We start from the raw sequence: 16,064 nt of genomic DNA on the forward strand, positions 1-16,064 counted from the left end.
CAAACTGAAGCCTGGTTGTTGCACCAAAACTTGACCCACTTATTGTCAACGTTCTCTCTCCAGATGACAACTGCCATTACCAATGGAAAAAAATCCAAAAACATAAGGTCCCTGCACAATTCCTATGACCACCACTGTGTCCATTCCTTTGTGCACCACCTGTCCCCATATATGATGCCAGAACCAGCGCCTCCTGCTGCACCAGGATGCGCCTTCAGTGTGCCTATGCAAGTCTAGATTGTCCTATATACCAACCCCATTGAAATTTGCCAGGAAGTCCCTCCATTACTTAAGGTCCTCCCTGATACCCCTGGTAGTGCAGCTGGTGGTAAGGCAGTGTCAGTCCCCTAGTGCAGTGGTCCCCAACCCACGGGCCATGGCCCGCTGCCGGTCCGCGAAGGCCTTGGCGCCAGTCCGCAGCTCCTTCTTCTCTCCCCCCCAAGTGAGAAGCTTGCCAGGCCGCGAGCAATTCGGCCGCCAAAGCGGCCGATTAGCTCACAACCTGGCAAGCTTCTTGTTTCGGGAGGGGAGGGAAAAGAAGCTGGACGAGCCGCAAGCTAATTGGCCGCTTTAGCTTTAGCGGCCAATTTGCTGTCGGCCCGGAGGGGCCGGAAGGGGGAGCCACGGCCGCCAGCATGGTGGCGGCGCAAACACGCATGTGCGGCAGTCCGCACATGTGCGTTTGCGCTGGGGCTGCCGTGCGTGCACGGACCCCCAGGCTACCCTCTCCCCCCACTCCGTAGCGGTGGTCTGCAGCGGGCGAAAGCTTGCGGACCGCTGCCCTAGTGGCATGCGACAAATGCACACAAAATGTCTGCCCAGGGGATACTACTTTGCATGCAAAGTTCAAGTGTCCCAAGAGGACCTGCGTGTCTTTCAAAGTATACTTCCTGTTTGCTAGGGTGAGGTTGATCAGCTTCCTGAGTACCACCAGTTTTTCTTCAGACCAACTGGGGGTCCCCTGCACCATGGGCATGGATTTATTGATGTACCAGTGGTCGTTAAACTTGATTGCCAGCAGGTTGAAATCTTCAGGGTGGATGGGCAGCAGCCTAAATGTCAACTGGATGTCACTTTTGGCAAGGATATCACCACACCCACAGCATCGCACCATGGAAACAGCATTGTCGAAGGATACATATCGGACCACATTTGGAGATAGTTATTTTTTTTAAAAAATTGAGATCAGGTGGTTGGATTAGGCTATGAAAGGCCACCAGGGTTGTCTTCCACCTTAGCTTATTGTTCAGGTCCTGCTTATGTTGGGCTATTTATGGCTTTTGCTTTCTCTCCATTATTAAAGATATCTGACAGGGTATTTGAATGGGCAGACAGTGGTTTCTTGCTGAGAAACTTTGTATGTCATTCTTTGTGTGGAGATATTTGAACTGTTCTTGGTTTCTCATTCATTAATTAGGCCGTTCAAGGCAGCTTTGAAAAGAAAACTACAACTTTTCTTTCCAGTTACATTTTTTGTTGCAATGTCAAATGTTCGACAACAACCCCATCCATAATGCATACATATCAACAATGGGATAAGAAATAATACTTCAAACCGCCTCTATTAGTCCAAACTGCAAAGTTTATGAGAAAAATAGTCTCCTCTTGCAAGGCACATATCAAAGCAAAGCCAGAAACAGAAGAGAAAGAACTGCTGGTCGCTGAACTCTAACGCAGGCTTCTAATACAGCCACACTTAAAGCAGTCTTTTGGTTATTAATAACTACAGTAGAAATCATGCAGAGCTGGAATAGGCCTCTGTCTTCTAAACTGCCACTGCAAAAGAATACCACTGCTGGAGCTCTGTGTTCACGGCAGATCACATAGATCTGGGTGCCTATCAGCAGGCATGTGCACTTGAAAATACGAGTGAATACAGATTGTATCATACTGGAAAGTGAGATGGCAACTAAAGAGCATGATGCCCAATGCCATTCAGGGTTGCTAGGTATGGCATGGCCTGGCCTGGCCTGGCCTGGCAAACAGTGGGAGACTCTGCTAAGAAGTGTGGAAGCTACAGACCAACAGATATGTGACCAGAGGGAACTGTGGGTGGAAGAGGCCTTTGGGGGAGGAGAAAGAGCCGTAGCCTAACACCTCTGCCACAGGGAGCCTAAGCACTAAGAAGCTCCATTATTGGCCGTCAGTAGTGAACGGGGAGGTCAGCAACAGTGAGGCTGCCAGATGTGCAATCGTTGAGGATTTGGCAGGGGTGATAGCGAGGCCCCTGAGTCCACCGATGCTGATCCACTTGACATCTGGCCTGACCTCTTTTGTGTGGTAATGAGCCTTAAGTCCACATAACACCCAAACCCTAGCAGGGGAGTGGAGTTCACAATCAAAATGTGGGTCCTAGTAGCTAAACCCTTCAACTTGGCTTGAGCAGAGATATGGGATAGCTCACAGCCCTGAGTTCACCTGACACTCCCAAACCCCAGAGGGGAGAGGATTTCACAATTAAAATGTGGTGCCTCAGCTTAGGGACTCAGTAGATAAATCCCTCTGTTCAGCATGAGCAGAATGACAGGGTGGATCAGAGCCACCCAAACCCCCAAACCCCAGTGGGAGAGTGGAGTTCTCAGGCAGGAGATAATAAATTAATGTGCTCTGCTAGTTTGCTTTTAAGAAGTTCCTGTCTTTCTGTCTCTGCCAACAGCCAACAATGGAGAGGATGAGGAGCTGAGCTGATATATAGCTTTCTGATCCCATAGAGCAGAATGGGAACTCTATCACTGGAAGCCAATATTTCCTGTTATGCTTTGAAGGACCCTGTTGGTGTTACCAAGGTAAGAGAATCCCCCCATTGCTTTGGAGTAGATACAGTCTGTCTGGATATTATAGATCTATTCACAAACTACCATGAGCAGCATCAGAGTTTGCGGAAAGTTCATTCCGGTCGCCTTTTCATGAAAATTTCTTCAAGAACCATAAACTGGCCAAAATTCATGATGAACCGTGGTTTGTGAGCTGGTTTGTCCCAACCCCTAATCCACTTATTCTGACCATGTACATTCCAAGTGACTAAGTAACTGGCATGTGACTTTAAAAATCCTGCTTGGTCAGCTAATAGGTGATCTCCAGAGAGTGATGGTTATTTTTCTGATGTCAGCTACTATAAATAGGGTATTTATACCTGAGGCAATTAGTGCTTTTACAAATCAATTGCAAGAGGCAGTTATAAACTGATTTTAACGAGCAGAAGACACAGCTACTGCAGAATATAAGCAGGGTTTATAACAGCTATATTTTAATAGGAATGAAAGCAAAACAGAATGTACTTGTCACCGTGGCTTTCATTGTACATGAGAGAAAACGAGTTATCCCTTTGCTCCCAACCTTGAAAAAAATATTTTCTAGAAAAACAAACGATAGGAAAGAGATTTATTATTTTGTGTTATATGAGGTCTGTACTAAAGAATTACAGATTTCCATACATTATGGTATAGTTGTTTATCTGTTTAGTGTTGAACATGTATTACCTTATCCACACATGTTTATGATGAGGGAAAATATTTAAAATAGTAATTAAACTGTTGAACACATAATATATTAAAGTAAATCTGCTATTGATAGATCATGCTCATATAACTAATTTAGTTCCACAGATTTTAAAAAAACTTGACTATTTTTTCAAACTTTTTAAAAAAATGCTTTCTTTACTGACTTAAACTGGGCTGAATTAAAACCTGGCAAAGGCTAGGTTGGGCTAGCCCTGTGCATAATCGGAGGAGGCAGCCTTTCGGGCCCTACTCCTCCTCCGATCTGCGGCATCCCTGCAGGGACACCTTTCACACTTGCTGGCTCTATGGCTCCGCTGAGCTGGCAGGGGCATCCACCCACCCACCCCCACCCCACCCTCATCATGCAGTGGGGGCCCCATGCCCCCGATCCCCCACACTGTCGCTGCTGCTTCAGAGCGCTCCCGGCGCTTCCAGCCCCGCGTTGTGTGCGTAGGGCCATTGCACCGGGGCATCCAGCATGCACTGGGAAAGCTCCTCCCCTGTGCATATGCAGGGACGGTGGGGCTTTTTGCCTCACTGCAATGGAACGGCAGAAGCCAAGCGTTGCTGCACCATGCAAAATGCATCTATGTCTGGTATATGAAGTGGTATATATCTATAAAGCAAATTCTAACTCCTATCTGTGGCAGTCCTAGGTGTTTGATAAACATCACACTCCTCGTGGGCATACCTGAGCTCCTCATATGGATTAAGGTTGCTAATACTGCTTTTGTTTCATCTCTGTCATTTTCTGTTCATGAAGCGGGGCATAGTGCTATCACAGAAGTGTGCATTTATTGGCTTCTTTCAAATTCAGCTAGCATGGGAATGTTGTTGGCATATTTTTCAGTGTCACTTCAGTCTCCAGTGCTGTTGCCATACTCTCAGTTGAGTAGGGTTTGATCTCTTCCAGTTTTTAGGGTGTTGTTTCCCCTGTGGAGAGAGCATAGGATACTGACTAGCTGCACTGGCTTTGCCCAGTTTAGGACTGGGCTGCCAGTGGCATTAAGAAAATGATTTCCCATATTACCTTTTTATGTAAGGAGGCAGTAGAAAATATTCTTTGTTAGCATAGATATTTCAAACACATTTGAATGTGGAATAGATCAAGATGTGCTTGTATGAGTGAGGGATAAACTATAGATAGTTAACAGGTGGAGAAAACAACACCTGTTTTCTTATTACCCATCACTGTCTTGATGTTTCACTTTCCTTTCATATCCATTTTTATATTAAATTATTTTGCAAGTTTCTTATGTCAGCTGGGCAACTACCTTTTTTCCTTGGAAGAATAATATCAGAAACACTGGGCTTAGTCTCACGCTGTTATTTTTCAGAGGGGCTGTAGTTATGGATATGGTTTTACCAAATATGTAAACAGTCTTTTTTGGTCTCTCTGGAAGGTATGGTTTTCATTCTTTGTTAAAATGGATACATTTTAATTAGTTAAAAAGTGGACATATCCAGTGGCAGGAATGTTAGCTGTGGATATTGTTCAGAGAAATGGGAACACAAAATCCAAATTGTTTTGTTTATCCCCTTGTAGCTGCTGCATTTTGGCTGATAATCTACTCTTCAGAACAACCATGGATTGCCTTGTCAGCCTCTTAAGTCTACTTACTCATTCATCAGTGGAGAAAAAAGCTGTCAGTACCCTTTAAGTAAATGAATCTCGGCTCAAGGCAATCTAAAAGGTTAAGATATTTGACACAAACTAGAAAGGGGACAATACTGAAATTAAATAAATAAGTTTTCAATATATTAACCAACCAAAATAAATAGGCTCTGTTGCTCATTCATGAAGAAGAGCTATTTTTTGCAGTCCACTTTTTACTACCCAAAGGTGTCTCAAAGTGCCTTATAATCGCCTTCCCTTCCTCTCCTTACAGTAGACACCGTGTGAGGTAGGAGAGGCCAGGAGAGCTCTGGAAGAACTGCAACTGGCCCAAGGTCACTCAGCTGCATGTGGAGGAGTGGGGAATTAAACCCAGTTGTCCAAATTAGAGGTCACTACTCTTAACCACTACACCAAACCATGGTATCTATTGTATAGCTAGTCTTGTTGTAATGGTTAGGAGTGCAGTCTTTTAATCTGGCGAGCTGGGTTTGATTCCCTGCTCCCCCACATGCGGCCAGCTGGGTGACCTTGGGCACTGATAAAGCTGTTCTGACTGAGCAGTGATGTCAGGGCTCTCTCAGCCACACCCACCTCACAGGGTGTCTGCTGTGGGGAGAGGAAAGGGAAGGCGAATGTAAACCACTTTGACACTCCTTCTGGTAGAGAAAAACGGCATATAAGAACCAACTCTTCTCCTTCTCCTTCTTCTAATTGCATTACTCATTGTATGTTTTGTTCAGCATCATCTGTCTTGAATCTCAGTAAGAAAGGTGAGGTATAACTGAGTTACATATATAGTTTAGAAGGCAGTTACACATACATCAAATATTGTATGGGTTTTAAAACAGCTGTATGTAAGAGTTGCAATGCAATTTAATGTAGAACCAAACAGAAAGAAGTATGCTAAAACAACCTGCCCCTCTTTTCATATAACCGTGTCCACCAAATCTTCCCAATACAACTTCAGAGTGGGTGGTAGAGAACAGCTTTACTTTTCTACGTGACCTATTGGACTGAGCAGCATCAAAATGTCTGTATTGGACAGATCATCAGGCAGGTGCTGCTCAGCATTTTCAGGACTGTTATTTAAATCTACTATATGTTACCATTCATTGTAAGGTAAAGGTAAAGGTATTCCCTGTGCAAGCACCGGGTCATGTCTGACCCTTGGGGTGACGCCCTCTAGCTCTTTCATGGCAGAGTCAATACGAGGTGGCCTTGCCAGTGCCTTCCCCAGTCATTACCATTTTACCCCCCAGCAGCAAGCTGGGTACGCATTTTACCGACCTTGACCATTTATGCACTGGGAACTTCACTGCCCCAGCTCCCCTGCAGGAGCACAAATCGGGGGCGGATGTAGTGAACCAGGCCAAATTCTCCCCCATGTGGGTGCATGTGGGGCAACCTGCCATTACTAAAACTCTAGCCTGCAGCCTGGCATGAAGCCTCATACCTTACAATGAATGGTAACATATAGTAGATTTAAATAGCTTCTTGTGGTGCAGTGATAAGCAGCAGGCATGCTGTCTGAAGCTATATCCATGAGGCTGGGAGTTCGTTCCCAGCAGCTGGCTCAAGGTTGACTCAGCCTTCCATCCTTCCAAGGACCGTTTAGTCCTTCCAAGGACTATATGTTACCATTCATTGTAAGGTATGAAGCAGCAAAAACACCCAAATAACTAGATCAAATCCTTCCAACAACCATGATAGCGAATCCCCCAATATGATACTTTCCAGAAACTTTCTGAAAACAATACAGGAGCATATAAAACATTGCCAGTTTATGCACATAAAATTAGAATATTAGACTTTGTGATCTTACATCTTTTAGTTCAGACATCTGTTTTAAATAATACAGTGTTTTGATAGGTTCTCAAGAGCTTCAATGTATATTTCCTTTTCCCTAGATGTCATTCTTTCCATTTAAAAAGTAATCTACATCTCCTAGAATGTTAAATGATACCCAGAACTTGAGAAATATCCAGTAGTTTATTTCCTCTGATAGTTATAATCTCATTTATCTCCCCCTGTGCCAATTATTGTTGCTAGTGAGTGAGTCTCTAGTGAGTGTAGGCCTCTTTTTCTGTTACTTGTGTTCAATTTACCGCTTTCCCTTTTAACTCTGCTCACATTCCACTTTCTTCTTACTTTTGATTCTGTTTTAGTCATACTTGGAAATGAAGGGATATTTTGCAATATTTGATTCCTTCAGGTACTGAGCAATTTCTGTCATTGTTGTTTATATCTAAAATGTTTGCATTCTGATTGTACACATTTCCATTTGATCAACTATAGATAAGTATGCCACTATATTAGTCCTCTCTGTCATTGTAGGCAAACTGTGATTCCCATCTGTTTGAATGGTGGCATTTGAACTTCAAGCCAGAGGGAGAGTCCTTAGGTCTCGGATTCTTTACTCAGTCTATAATGGATCTGGGCAATGGCCAAGTAAGGCAAATCATTAAAGAATGAATGACACAGAGCACCAACTAGACCTGTCAAGATTGCCCAAGTTCATGGCCACTCCAGAAAATAGATATATTCAGAAATGAACAGTTTATCTGTCCTTTCTGGAGATTAAAATCCTAAGGAGGGCATTTATTCTTGCAAGGTGCCCTGCTTTACTATCTGCTTTGCTTGAGGGGTGCTTTAAAAAGTCTCCAGAAGCAATCTGAATATGTGAAGGCATAGAATTGAAGTGCATCCTTTTCAGATATTCACCTTATGCAGGAGTTTACAATAAGATCATTGCCCCTTCTTGCTCCAAATCCCCAGGCTCTGAGGAAGGGAAAATTAAGAGTCTCCTTTCTGGAGGAAACATTGAGATTTCCAAACAATTAGCCAAATATTGTGCCATAACATTCAAATTACGCCAAGAGCATTAGTGGAAAGCTATCATGCCTTAGGTAGACTGATCCTGATAGATCTTTTTTTTAGTTTAATTGCTGTTTTAAATGTTTGATTAATAAGGATTGTTTTTTTTACTGTTAAGCATCTATTCACTGTTGCAATTTATCAGGTTATAATTTTAAAACTTTTGTAGGTTTAAAAATGGGCTTGAAGGGTGCTTTAGAAATCAGTCGATTAGAAATCAGTCAATCAATCAGTGACCCAGGGAGAGTCAGACTGTGATTTTACTTTAAATGAAGGTCAGGGGGTTATTCTTTGGCACTTTTTAAAGGGATTTTCTTGTTGACTGGCATTCATATTCCAATCACAAGCCAGTCATCTTTGCAGGTGCCCCTGGAGGCATAGAGCTAATTGTTATTCTTCATTTGGGAGACTCATTGCCAAGAGAGGGGGAAATGGAAGCATTTCTGCAACTGACTGCAAACTTAAGGTCAACTTCTTCGGCATCTGGACTGTTTGGTACTCTTTTGCCATAAATATATGACTAGAACTGAGAATTTTGGCATGACGTTAAAAATGTTCTCCATCAGATCTAAACAATCAAGCAAGGGGCACCAGCTTTCCAATATACCATCCACTCAAATGTCAGATATTTACCTCTGACTCCCTTAATAAAGATAAGTCCTTTGATTTCATTTGAAGTGAGCTAGGCTTTGGTCTGATTAAAACTGCATATTCATCTTTGCACAGACACAAGGCAGGACGAGTCCAGCGCCAAGAAGAGACCCCATCCTTGTAGGAGAGAAGAGAACAAACATTTTCACAGTCTAATCAATCTTGTAGAGCAGATGGATACAGTAATTAGTGCAAAAACAATTTTGCCAAGAGTATTAACATTTCTCCCATTTATCAGAAAGGGGGTGTTGCCATTGGTCAATAATTTCCCGATTATTGCAAAAACATTTATACTTGTTGACTAGTTCGTGGAAACAGAGAACATGCTGTTTCTGGAGCTGACATTGTTTTGTGGCAGAGGGGCTAATGGTTGCAGCCCAAGAATTTTTAGAAATGCCTGCTTTCTTTCAAGTTCCAAGTATGCAAAGCCATAAAAATACCGGCAGTATTTGCAGAGCATGTGTTTATTCCATTGTGCTAATCATCATGATATTTGGGTGCCTGGGATGGCAAAAAAAATATGAAACAAACAAATGCTGCCAATTCTTGGCAGAACCCAAACCCACCCTTTTTTCCCCCACTGATGATTTAAATACCATGGCAAAAGCCTCATGTTTTTAAAGGGCCACAGCAAAATGCTAACCCGCCTAAATTAAAACACTGGTTTTCAATACATAGTGGATAAAAATAGATTCTGTTTGGAAGCTGCTTTTCCAATTGAATAATGAGCTGGCAAAATTTCACCAGACATGGGTGTAATTTTTTTTTGAAATTAAAAAAGAAGATATTTGCGAAAGCATATAGGACTCTTCAGTCGTCACTCCCCTGTGTTGTTTTGCTGCAACCTTATTTTCAAAAGTTCCACTATTTTTTTTAATCAGTATTTGTTATACTGGTTAAAGAAAATAAACCCCAGCTAAATGTTATTCGTATATGAAGGTCACCAACTTGGTATGACACTATATGTGTGTGTTAAGTGCCATCAAGTCACTTCCAAATTATGGTGACCCTTACATTTAATGACCTCTGAGAAGGTCTATCATGAATGGCCTTGCTCAGGGCTAGCACACTAAGGGCTACAACTTCTTTTACTGAGTTAATCCATCTCATGTTGGCTCTTTCTACTGCCTTCAAATTTACTAGCATTATTATATTTTCCAGTGTGTTTTATCTTCTCACGCTGTCACTTTAGTTTCCAGGGATAGTTCAGGCTTAATTTGATCAAGAACCCATTTATTGTCTTTTTAGCAATCCATGGACTATGTAAACCTTTTCTCCAACACCACTTTTCAAACATATCCAAGTGGACAGATCAAAACAATCAAGCAAGGGGCACCAGCTTTCCAATATACCATCCACCCAAATGTCAGATATTTACCTCTGACTCCCTTACTTAATCATGCACACTTGGAGGTAGTGTTGGTTTCTTGACTTTCTATATAGCTATAGCCCCAAGCCTAAATTATTCTTGTACATTGCCCTCTGCAAATACTTGTGAATTTCATGCAGCTTTAAAGAGGACAAAAAAACTCTTGAATAATCTAGATTTGTTCTCCTTTTGGGCATATTTGGGAAGTCTATGCCAAGAAATTTTATTTTTGATCAGAGTCCAGGCTAACTGAAATTCATGGGTGGTCCTAAATTAATCCAAGAAATTATGGACCCTGGGTGCTTCTAGAGCAGATAAATGAAAACTGTTTCATGCCAAGACTAGGGTTCTGCTGTAACCCTTCATACTATAGATGGGAACTTCCTTCATCTTACCTACTGAAGCTTCACTTGCAGCTTGTAAATTACTCTGTGAGTAATCGTGTAAATTACTCTGTAACTCAACACACTACCATATATACAGAATTGTGTCCTTGGATCTGTGGAAATCAGCTAGGAGCCTTGGAAACACCTGAAAAATTAATGCCTTGATTCCTAATTATGGTTTGGCTAGAGAGGTTCTTCACTGCTCATTAGAACCAGGTGGCAGCTGCATGAATGAGGAGGGAGTGAGGTGCTCTGCCCCCCCTGCTGTCAGGTGGACAGAAGAACTTAAGAGATAAGAGATACATGTGTGCTCCCAATTTGAGCCACCACTCCATCTCTAAAGGGACTTCAGGAGTTCTACAGTAGCAGCAACAGTGGGGAAAGAAAAGAAGTTTGTTCATATATTCTGCCTTTCTCTACTCAAAGGAGTCTCAAAGCAGCCCAAGGTCACCCATCTTGCTCCATGTGGGGGGAGTGGGGAATCAAACCCAGCTCACCAGATTAGAAGTCCACGCTCCTAAGCACTACATCAAGCTGGCTCTTGAGTCCATGCTTCTGTGTTGCTCCAAACTGCATTGGAGAATCTGCAGCCTGCATTGGGCCCAGTCTGGGAGGCCCCTTTTTAATTTGTCTGCTTTCCCCCAAGCAGTAATTTTGGCTGTGAACCAGCTGTGCATCACTTATTCCCAAAGCTGCTGTTTCCAAGTGGGAAATGGGCACTGAGATTTGTAAAAGTTCAGCTCTGATCCGTCAACTGTGTTGAAATGCATCTGTTATGGAACTAAGGAGTTTAAGAGCCCTCTAAGACAGGCACAGACTCAAAGCTGTTTGTAACTGGACATTACTTTGGATCTACATGCAAAATAGAGGTAAAGAACACCTACTATCCAGTCATGCATTTATAATTTTTTTGTTACCTAGATCATGATATTCTATTTTACTTGAGGAATTGATCTAAACACGTCTAAAAGACTTTGTGTGCAGGTAGTGAGGTAACAAAGTTAATGGAAATACCATTTTAGCTTGGCTAAAAAAGGCATATGCCCTCTGCCTACTCCACAATTAAGAGGTTAGGCTAGGAGGAGAACTCCATGCTTACGAGATCAAAACATGTCAATATTGCCTCATCCGCACAAGGCACTAGGATATATTAGCATGCATTAGCTAACATATTTCACCACTACTTATAAATCTTTCTCTTGAAAATCTCCAGGTGTTCAACCCTTCGGGCAGAGAGCAGGAGTATTCAAACAAGGCACAGCTGACAAAATTGCAAACGGGAGGAAAAGCAAATTTTTGTAGCAATCGGACTATAGGGTGCTTTTATGTACATGGTTGGTATATGCTATTAGCAGGTTTTCCCAAATAACTTAACACCCTTTAATGAGAAAAAAGTCATATTTCATAGAGATGTCACCTGCAGGGCTTCATTTCACAACTGTATCTCCCTTGCATCACTGTAATAATAACAGATCACCTACAGTACTGCAGCTGTGCTAAGTTTGGCAAGAGACCAAAGGCACTGGGCCGAGTAAGCTTTGTACACCAAGCCCAAAGCCATCCAAGATCTAGACCAGTCAAAGGCAAAAATGGGAGCACCTGCAGGATGCTACAGTTGATGTGTGCCACCAGCCTACAACTTTGGCAATCTCAAGGGCGATTGGTGTTTGAGCTGCCAAATCTCTCTAAATGCAGACTGTAATCCTCAATAAGATGACTTGGAAAAGCGTGGGCAGTGTGAATTTTTAGCCATCAGTAAAACCAGTTACTTTGCATTAGCAGGGAAGAACCAGGAGTGTGTGTGTGTGTGGGGGGGGGGGAATCATAGTAGGATATACTTAATGGGGAAATGGAAAGACATAACCCACCATTGTAAAATGTAGTGTGTAAATGCACTGCTTCCCACATTTGCCAGTGTTGATTACTGCATTATGAGCCTGAAATGTAAAATGAAGATAACCATACAATGCTCATTTGTTCAACATCAACACCATCCAGATTTCTTTATAGCCTGTATAATGGAGCATCTTTCTTTCATGAATCCATATACCCAAGACAATGGGCTGGTTCATAACCACCTAGCCAGTGATGGATTTTTGCTATGTGCTCGTCCATTCCCCATGCAGGTAATGGCACTTATGAGTTCTGGGAACTCTAGTAAAGGTACAATCACCTAGAGGCTCAAGTTAAGTGGCTATTCTTTCACATCCACAAGGGGAGAACATGCAAATGTAGGGAAGGTTGTATAGAGCAGTGGTCCCAAACCACTGGTCTGGGGACTAGGACTGGTCCGTAGATCAGTTTTATCGGGCCGCAGCTCCTCCTTGTCCTCCTCCTTGGCTGCTGCCTCGGGGGCTGCCCTGCCACTCTGCAACCGGCTCATCTTTGGTACTCTCCAGCAGCTGCCATGGCTGGGGTTCCCCCTCGGCATGGCACTACGCAGTTGCTGCTGGCAGTGCCCCCCAGTGGGTGGCAGGAAGTCAGGGGCACTGGCAGGAAAGCAAGTGGAGCAAGGGCTCAGGCAGCGGCAACATCCCTCGGCAAAAGACTACTCCCCTGGGCCTCAGTCAAGCAATGTAACCGCATTTTGCTAATGATTTTTTTCATAATTTATTATTTTTTGTGGGACCACAAGAAATTTTATTCATATCAAATGAAATGTCCAGGAACAATGTTATAATTTAACCCTGTTAGTAACTGGTTAGTAAACTAGTTAGTCGACCTGAATTCAATCACTTCCCATTGGCCCCTGAGCCTCCCTCCCATGAGAACCACCACCGGCATGTCCATCCTATGGGGCAGTCAATATGTTACAGTTAAAATTGGATGTTCTCACCATGTTTGTTCCATTATGTATTCAAGAATTTAAAATGCCATATGGAAGATGGAGCAAAATTGTTCTCTTTTGCCCCAGAGGGACAGACCAGAATGAATGGGATAAAATTAATTCAAAAGAAATTCCATCTAAACATCCGGAAGAAGTTCCTGACAGTTAGAGCGGTTTCTCAGTGGAACAGACTTCCCCAGGAGGTGGTGGATTCTCCATCTTTGGAAATTTTTTAACAGAGGCTAGATAGCCATCTGACAGAGAGGCCGATTCTGTGAAATTGAAGGGATGGCAGATTACAGTAGATGAGCAATAGGGATGTGAGTGTCCTGCATAGTGCAGGGGGTTGGACTACATGACCCATGAGGTCCCTTCCAACTCTATGATTCTGTGATTCTATGTTACAGTTCTCCTGTTATGACTTTCACTATTGTTCAATTTATCATATTATCTGTACTGTTTTTATTCCAGTTCCATGTAAACCGCCCTGAGCCTCAGGGGAGGGTGGTATATAAATATAATAAATAAATAAGAGGAAGAAAACATTTGCAGCAGACCAGAGTTTTCTTGGCATTTCCGTTTGGTAAAATAGACAACTGTACGAGTGTACATTTATTGCCTTCCTTTAAAAATATATCAATATTTGTCATTGGTTTTAAAAGAAAAAAAAGTATATACTTAAAACAGTTTCAAAATAGGATGTGAAAAATACATTTGTTTATGCAATGAACAGTAAGATCTCCAGCATGCTGATAACTTGCACAATATTCTAAATTAAGGACAGGTACCATGTGTATTCAAATAATAGACTGTTGGTGTTCCAAAGGACATATGGGATGCATTTTTTTTAAGAGACATTGCTGGGTTGAGACATGGCAGGCAGGCAGGCAGGCAGAGAAACGGTAGTTTATCGTAAAATGGTGATATTTCTTTAAGTGTGTGTGTATGTATATATATATATATATATATATATATATATATATATACACACACACACTAGCTCCCCTGCTTAAGAACTATCCTAAGAATTTCAATGGAGACATCAGAACCACACATGTTCCTTTCAATTATATGAGTCTCTTACCTCTGATGAACATGTGTGGTTTGCACCAGCAGTTGTCAAGCAATTCTTTCCTGCAGATTCTAAAACAACTAAACCGTGATTCAGAATTAAAATCAAAGCATTGAAGACCAAAAGAGTGAAGGGACTATGGACAGAGACTGAAAACCACAGTTGTGCTTTGTTTATTTGTTTTAGCAGGGGCATAAGGATGTTTTACACTAAAAAGCATGCTGAAGAAATGCAGATAAAACAGTGAGGTTGCTGTTGGACTACTGCTATAAACTTATTTCTTGCAAAAACAGCTTTTCAGTGTTTCCGCTAATATTTTTAGTACATAAAACTTGCATGAAAGTTTGAGGCATAGTGTTTCAGATTGTGAGAGGGGGTAGAAGAGAAAGAGCTCGATGCTGGTGGATGAGAAGTGGCAAAACTAGTCCATTCTGATCCTTTAGTAGGAACACACTGTGGAGCCAGGTTTACAAACCCCATCCCCCAAACAAAATCAAAACCAGCACATTAACATTCTCATGAATACTTATAGGGTTAATGAGTAGCTTTCCAGAAATCAATATTTTCTTTTCTCTTTATGGAGAAATGGATATGCCACCTTGAACTTTGTATGAAAGAAAGGTGACAGATAATTTTTAAATTCATAAACATTTTATTTCTGGGTTTGGACCTGACAAACCTTCACATTTACTTTTCTCCTTTCCTAGCAGAAGGGGGAAAAGCAATGGCTCACAATCATTGCTCAAGTACTAGTCATCAAAGCTTTGGATATGCTAATGGCTATCCTGGCCAACAAATATGGCCAAAGACCATAAAATGATCGGCTCACACCTTGGCTGGGATCTGACAGATAGAAGTGACATGGGGATGCAAGGGCTAGATTGTGTCTTCTGGGAGAACAGTGCAACTAGTTCTATGAGCTTGAATGAGTGCTGATTTGATGTTTCTCAGTGACTGTTTATGCCCTGGGAACTTCACTGCCCCAGCGCCTGTGCAGGAGCACAAATGGGGGGCGGATGAGGCCAAATCACACCAGGCCAAATACTCCCCCACATGGGTGCAGGAAGAGGTGAGGCAACCTGCCACAACTAAAACTCCAGCCTGCAGCCCGGCATGAAATCTCCAGTGCATAAATGGTCAATCAGTGGTCTTCCATTTTATATCGATAACCACTTTTGAAATGATTTTCCGAATAGTTTCCAATATGGCATAGTCTTCTATTTTAAAAAATTCTCACTATATATTCCCAAGCGTAAAGTGGGTGGACATGAAGTAATTTTTTGGGTCGTGGTCATATGATTTAGCTCACAAAACACTTCCAATAAGACTGTTCCGAAGTCACTTACTGGGCTAAAAATGAAGACTGATTGTTGTCTTGTATCAAGATCAGTAATATTACCTTCAAACAAATCCTGACATTCCCAAATCACTGTATGTTATGGGAATTATTTAGAATATGATCAAATAGAGTTACACACAACCATAGTACTCTTGTCTTTTCTTAGTCCATTTAGGGACCTGTCAAAATTTTGAAACAAAGAAGTGTTGATGGTCTCACCTGGTTGGTATAAAAAATAAGTTTCACTATGGCCACTGTAATAATTAATCACATATACTACAAAATGAAGTGTGACTCAGCAGCACCTCAAAAGGATACCTTTCTTAATTTTGAAGGCATCAGTTTTTATAGACTTGTGATCTCACCAGATGTACAAACCTACTAAATATAGAATTAATGCTGTTTCATGGTCCTGATGCATTAACTTC

The sequence above is a fragment of the Paroedura picta genome, chromosome 11, assembly GCF_049243985.1.
Source record: "Paroedura picta isolate Pp20150507F chromosome 11, Ppicta_v3.0, whole genome shotgun sequence".
Lineage (NCBI taxonomy): Eukaryota > Metazoa > Chordata > Lepidosauria > Squamata > Gekkonidae > Paroedura > Paroedura picta.